Here is a 7,282-nt window from a genome sequence, read left to right as displayed (position 1 = left end):
GTGTTATCTTGTGTACACCCATAGTGTTATCTTGTGTACACCCATAGTGTTATCTTGTGTTGACCCATAGTGTTATCTTGTGTACACCCATAGTGTTATCTTGTGTACACCCATAGTGTTATCTTGTGTACACCCATAGTGTTATCTTGTGTACACCCATAGTGTTATCTTGTGTACACCCATAGTGTTATCTTGTGTACACCCATAGTGTTATCTTGTGTACACCCATAGTGTTATCTTGTGTACACCCATAGTGTTATCTTGTGTACACCCATAGTGTTATCTTGTGTACACCCATAGTGTTATCTTGTGTACACCCATAGTGTTATCTTGTGTTGACCCATAGTGTTATCTTGTGTACACCCATAGTGTTATCTTGTGTACACCCATAGTGTTATCTTGTGTTGACCCATAGTGTTATCTTGTGATGACCCATAGTGTTATCTTGTGTACACCCATAGTGTTATCTTGTGTTGACCCATAGTGTTATCTTGTGTTGACCCATAGTGTTATCTTGTGTACACCCATAGTGTTATCTTGTGTTGACCCATAGTGTTATCTTGTGTTGACCCATAGTGTTATCTTGTGTACACCCATAGTGTTATCTTGTGTTGACCCATAGTGTTATCTTGTGTACACCCATAGTGTTATCTTGTGTTGACCCATAGTGTTATCTTGTGTAGACCCATAGTGTTATCTTGTGTTGACCCATAGTGTTATCTTGTGTTGACCCATAGTGTTATCTTGTGTACACCCATAGTGTTATCTTGTGTTGACCCATAGTGTTATCTTGTGTACACCCATAGTGTTATCTTGTGTTGACCCATAGTGTTATCTTGTGTACACCCATAGTGTTATCTTGTGTAGACCCATAGTGTTATCTTGTGTTGACCCATAGTGTTATCTTGTGTAGACCCATAGTGTTATCTTGTGTAGACCCATAGTGTTATCTTGTGTAGACCCATAGTGTTATCTTGTGTTGACCCATAGTGTTATCTTGTGTAGACCCATAGTGTTATCTTGTGTAGACCCATAGTGTTATCTTGTGTTGACCCATAGTGTTATCTTGTGTTGACCCATAGTGTTATCTTGTGTACACCCATAGTGTTATCTTGTGTTGACCCATAGTGTTATCTTGTGTAGACCCATAGTGTTATCTTGTGTAGACCCAGTGTTATCTTGTGTTGACCCATAGTGTTATCTTGTGTAGACCCATAGTGTTATCTTGTGTAGACCCATAGTGTTATCTTGTGTTGACCCATAGTGTTATCTTGTGTTGACCCATAGTGTTATCTTGTGTTGACCCATAGTGTTATCTTGTGTTGACCCATAGTGTTATCTTGTGTAGACCCATAGTGTTATCTTGTGTTGACCCATAGTGTTATCTTGTGTAGACCCATAGTGTTATCTTGTGTTGACCCATAGTGTTATCTTGTGTTGACCCATAGTGTTATCTTGTGTAGACCCATAGTGTTATCTTGTGTTGACCCATAGTGTTATCTTGTGTACACCCATAGTGTTATCTTGTGTTGACCCATAGTGTTATCTTGTGTTGACCCATAGTGTTATCTTGTGTTGACCCATAGTGTTATCTTGTGTACACCCATAGTGTTATCTTGTGTTGACCCATAGTGTTATCTTGTGTAGACCCATAGTGTTATCTTGTGTTGACCCAGTGTTATCTTGTGTAGACCCATAGTGTTATCTTGTGTTGACCCATAGTGTTATCTTGTGTACACCCATAGTGTTATCTTGTGTTGACCCATAGTGTTATCTTGTGTAGACCCATAGTGTTATCTTGTGTTGACCCAGTGTTATCTTGTGTAGACCCATAGTGTTATCTTGTGTTGACCCATAGTGTTATCTTGTGTTGACCCAGTGTTATCTTGTGTAGACCCATAGTGTTATCTTGTGTAGACCCATAGTGTTATCTTGTGTTGACCCATAGTGTTATCTTGTGTTGACCCATAGTGTTATCTTGTGTTGACCCATAGTGTTATCTTGTGTACACCCATAGTGTTATCTTGTGTTGACCCATAGTGTTATCTTGTGTTGACCCATAGTGTTATCTTGTGTACACCCATAGTGTTATCTTGTGTTGACCCATAGTGTTATCTTGTGTTGACCCATAGTGTTATCTTGTGTAGACCCATAGTGTTATCTTGTGTTGACCCATAGTGTTATCTTGTGTTGACCCATAGTGTTATCTTGTGTAGACCCATAGTGTTATCTTGTGTTGACCCATAGTGTTATCTTGTGTTGACCCATAGTGTTATCTTGTGTTGACCCATAGTGTTATCTTGTGTTGACCCATAGTGTTATCTTGTGTTGACCCATAGTGTTATCTTGTGTTGACCCATAGTGTTATCTTGTGTTGACCCATAGTGTTATCTTGTGTTGACCCATAGTGTTATCTTGTGTTGACCCATAGTGTTATCTTGTGTTGACCCATAGTGTTATCTTGTGTAGATCCATAGTGTTATCTTGTGTTGACCCATAGTGTTATCTTGTGTAGATCCATAGTGTTATCTTGTGTAGATCCATAGTGTTATCTTGTGTAGATCCATAGTGTTATCTTGTGTTGACCCATAGTGTTATCTTGTGTAGATCCATAGTGTTATCTTGTGTAGATCCATAGTGTTATCTTGTGTTGACCCATAGTGTTATCTTGTGTAGATCCATAGTGTTATCTTGTGTAGATCCATAGTGTTATCTTGTGTTGACCCATAGTGTTATCTTGTGTAGACCCATAGTGTTATCTTGTGCGTTGCTCTCCCTTGCTTGTCCCCTCAAGGAAGGTTCCTTGATGTTGGTGAGGGGCTCTTGATTTAGGGAATTGGATCTGTGCTCCAGTTCCCCAAATTAAGCCTGAATGCCTTCCACATCCCCCCCCCCCAGGCGCTGTATAATCCTCCGGGTTTAGCGCTTCCCCCTTGATTATAATAATAATAATCCCTTGCTTGTCTGAGATGTTTGTCAGGTAGGCAGTGCTAGCACACATGTCTTAGTAGGTGATGAGTTGTCTCAGCTTGCAGTGGTTCACTTGTAGACACTGATGAGTCGTATCAACAAGCAGTGGTTCACTTGAAGACGCTGATGAGTCGTATCAACAAGCAGTGTTCCACTTGAAGACGCTGATGAGTCGTATCAACAAGCAGTGGTTCACTTGTAGACGCTGATGAGTCGTATCAACAAGCAGTGGTTCACTTGAAGACGCTGATGAGTCGTATCAACAAGCAGTGGTTCACTTGTAGACGCTGATGAGTCGTATCAACAAGCAGTGGTTCACTTGAAGACGCTGATGAGTCGTATCAACAAGCAGTGTTCCACTTGAAGACGCTGATGAGTCGTATCAACAAGCAGTGGTTCACTTGTAGACGCTGATGAGTCGTATCAACAAGCAGTGGTTCACTTGAAGACGCTGATGAGTCGTATCAACAAGCAGTGGTCCACTTGAAGACGCTGATGAGTCGTATCAACAAGCAGTGGTTCACTTGTAGACGCTGATGAGTCGTATCAACAAGCAGTGGTCCACTTGAAGACGCTGATGAGTCGTATCAACAAGCAGTGGTTCACTTGAAGACGCTGATGAGTCGTATCAACAAGCAGTGGTTCACTTGTAGACGCTGATGAGTCGTATCAACAAGCAGTGTTCCACTTGAAGACGCTGATGAGTCGTATCAACAAGCAGTGGTTCACTTGTAGACGCTGATGAGTCGTATCAACAAGCAGTGGTTCACTTGAAGACGCTGATGAGTCGTATCAACAAGCAGTGGTCCACTTGAAGACGCTGATGAGTCGTATCAACAAGCAGTGGTTCACTTGTAGACGCTGATGAGTCGTATCAACAAGCAGTGGTTCACTTGTAGACGCTGATGAGTCGTATCAACAAGCAGTGGTTCACTTGAAGACGCTGATGAGTCGTATCAACAAGCAGTGGTCCACTTGAAGACGCTGATGAGTCGTATCAACAAGCAGTGTTCCACTTGAAGACGCTGATGAGTCGTGTCAACAAGCAGTGTTCCACTTGAAGACGCTGATGAGTCGTATCAACAAGCAGTGGTTCACTTGAAGACGCTGATGAGTCGTATCAACAAGCAGTGGTCCACTCGTAGACGCTGATGAGTCGTATCAACAAGCAGTGGTCCACTTGTAGACGCTGATGAGTCGTATCAACAAGCAGTGGTCCACTTGAAGACGCTGATGAGTCGTATCAACAAGCAGTGGTTCACTTGAAGACGCTGATGAGTCGTATCAACAAGCAGTGGTCCACTTGAAGACACTGATGAGTCGTATCAACAAGCAGTGGTCCACTTGAAGACGCTGATGAGTTGTATCAACAAGCAGTGGTTCACTTGAAGACGCTGATGAGTCGTATCAACAAGCAGTGGTTAACTTGAAGACACTGATGAGTTGTATCAACAAGCAGTGGTCCACTTGAAGACGCTGATGAGTTGTATCAACAAGCAGTGGTTCACTTGAAGACGCTGATGAGTCGTATCAACAAGCAGTGGTTAACTTGAAGACACTGATGAGTCGTATCAACAAGCAGTGGTTCACTTGAAGACGCTGATGAGTCGTATCAACAAGCAGTGGTTAACTTGAAGACACTGATGAGTCGTATCAACAAGCAGTGGTTCACTTGAAGACACTAACTACTCATCTGAACAAGCACTGGTTCACTAACAAGTAAGAAGCCAGAGACAATGACCTTGAGGCTTGACATACTGTTTACATTACGTTATATGTTGCGTTACAACCAAACACTGTGTGAGGTGTTGTTCCTGCAACACCAGCCAGCACGCAACACTAGTGATCAGCTCAACCATGTCAGATACATTACCACCCGTTAAGATTGCTTCCTTGTTACTAGTGTTATCTTCCTCAAGGCATTGAAGGTCACTTGATCTGTGGTACTGAAGATACCTTTCTTGACCGTGGTTCTTCAGGGCATTTAAGGTCACTTGCTATGGTACTGAAGATACCTTTCTTGACCGTGGTTCTTCAGGGCATTTAAGATCACTTGCTATGGTACTGAACCCCTCAAGGAAGGTTCCTTGATGTTGGTGAGGGGCTCTTGATTTAGGGAATTGGATCTGTGCTCCAGTTCCCCGAATTAAGCCTGAATGCCTTCCACATCCCCCCCCCCCAGGCGCTGTATAATCCTCCGGGTTTAGCGCTTCCCCCTTGATTATAATAATAATATGGTTCTGAAGATACCTTTCTTGTCCGTGGTTCTTCAGGGCAGTTAAGGTCACTTGCTATGGTACTGAAGATACCTTTCTCTTAAGTCAAACATTGTCACCTTGGTCCTGGTCCCCTTATTTCAAACACCGTGTCCTTGTCAGCCCTATCAATTCTTTTCAAAACTTTCTACATAGTAATCATGTCTCCCCTTATTCTCTTCGCCAAGGTCGTCAGGTGTACTTCCTTCAACCTCTCATAATACATTCCTCCTGAGTTATGGTACTTAGCCTGATTATAAACCTTTGTACCTTTTCGAGTTTCTTAAGATGATTGACCAGGTGTGGGCTCCATGCTGGTGCTACGTACTCAATAACTGGACTAACATACGTATATAAGGTTCTAAAGGATTCTTTATTCCAGTTTTTGCATGTTATTCTGAGGTTTATGTGTGTTCGGGTGATATACTTGGCGTTATGTTTACCCCCAGGTCCTTTTCACTCTGTTATTTCTAGTTTCTCTCCGGCTATGCTGTACTCTGTCTCCGGTCTGCCATCTCTTTCTCCAAGGTACATGACATTGCATTTGCTTGGGTTGAACTGGAGCAGCCACTTGTTTGATCACATCTTCAGTCTCTTGAGTCTACCTGGAGTCTACCTGTTCTCTCTTGTTATTATTATTCTTATTAGTTTTATTTAATCGTAAACAATGACACATGGATCTCAGATCCCTCTGGTAGGTCGTTCATTATATTATCAACAGTAACAGTCCTAGTACTGATCCTTACGGAACCCCGGTCCTTACTCTCTCTTATCCTGTTGTATATAATGCGCCAGCAGGGACACATGGATCTCAGATCCCTCTGGTAGGTCGTTCATTATATTATCAACAGTAACAGTCCTAGTACTGATCCTTACGGAACCCCGGTCCTTACTCTCTCTTATCCTGTTGTATATAATGCGCCAGCAGGGACACATGGGTCTCATTTCCCTTTGTGTCAGTAGATACATAGGTGTAGATCGTGTGTCTAGGTGTTCCGCCTGTGTCTAGGTGCTGCACCTACGTCATGGTCGTCCAGAGTACCTGTGGTGACAAACTCTAGGCGATTTCCGGTTACATGAGAAGGAATTTGTAACCGGTTGGAAAGGGAACAGGGAGTGTGCCTTCACCATAAATACTAACTGCAGTGATGGTAGGTGGTGCAGGGGCATGTGTAGCAGGGGCAGGTGGTGCAGGCGCAGGTGCAGCAGGGGCAGGTGGTGCAGGTGCAGCAGGGGCAGGTGCATCAGGGGCAGGTGTAGCAGGGGAAGGTGGGGGCAATGGAAGGGAGGAATGGTGTGGGCAAATTCCGGTATTTAATGAAATTAGCTGCATTTACACACACACACAAGTCAGGAGCTATGAATCGACCCGTACAACCACAATTAGGTGAGTACACACACACACACACACACACACACACACACACACACACACACACACACACACACACACACACACACACACACACACACACACTGATGTAATTACAACATTAAAGTTTATATATCCAGTGTGAGTGCTGCTGTTAAGTGTAAGTGTTAACTTTAGTAAGTTGTCTTACTGGATTAAGACGAGTATTTATTCAAGACAGACAGACGGACAGACATACAGACACCTCTAGCTGTGTGTGAAGCTTTAGCAAGCTTGATACAGTGTAGTGACGGGGAGACAGTAGTAGTGGAGAGGAGGATACAAATGTTGTCAGTGTTGGTAGTGTGTTGAGAGTAGAGTGTTGTCAGTAGTGTTGTTAGTAGTGTTGTTAGTAGTGTTGTTAGTAGTGTTGTTAGTAGTGTTGTTAGTAGAGTTGTCAACATGTACAGTACAATATAGTGATCCTCACTTGCTGGGACCGGAGACACCTATATTAATACTATCCTCTTGTTAGTACCTTCTGGTTAGTACAGGATAGTACAAGTTAGTACAAGACAGGCGTAGATACTAGACAGTTGTAGACACAAGACAGGTGTAGATACTAGACAGTTGTAGACACAAGACAGGTGTAGATACTAGACAGTTGTAGACACAAGACAGGTGTAGACACAAGACAGGTGTAGAC

General features: G+C 42.9%; 1 protein-coding gene across 3 annotated transcripts in view; it reads left to right on the top strand.

The window, feature by feature from the left end:
• LOC128697166 (neuroblast differentiation-associated protein AHNAK-like) overlaps positions 1 to 7,282 on the top strand; it is a 257,567-nt gene that overhangs the window by 154,920 nt on the left and 95,365 nt on the right. The window lies entirely within an intron of this gene.

The sequence above is a fragment of the Cherax quadricarinatus genome, chromosome 89 (assembly GCF_038502225.1).
Source record: "Cherax quadricarinatus isolate ZL_2023a chromosome 89, ASM3850222v1, whole genome shotgun sequence".
Lineage (NCBI taxonomy): Eukaryota > Metazoa > Arthropoda > Malacostraca > Decapoda > Parastacidae > Cherax > Cherax quadricarinatus.
Note: the sequence above shows the minus strand (reverse complement) of the source record. Positions and strands in the feature narration are given on the sequence as shown.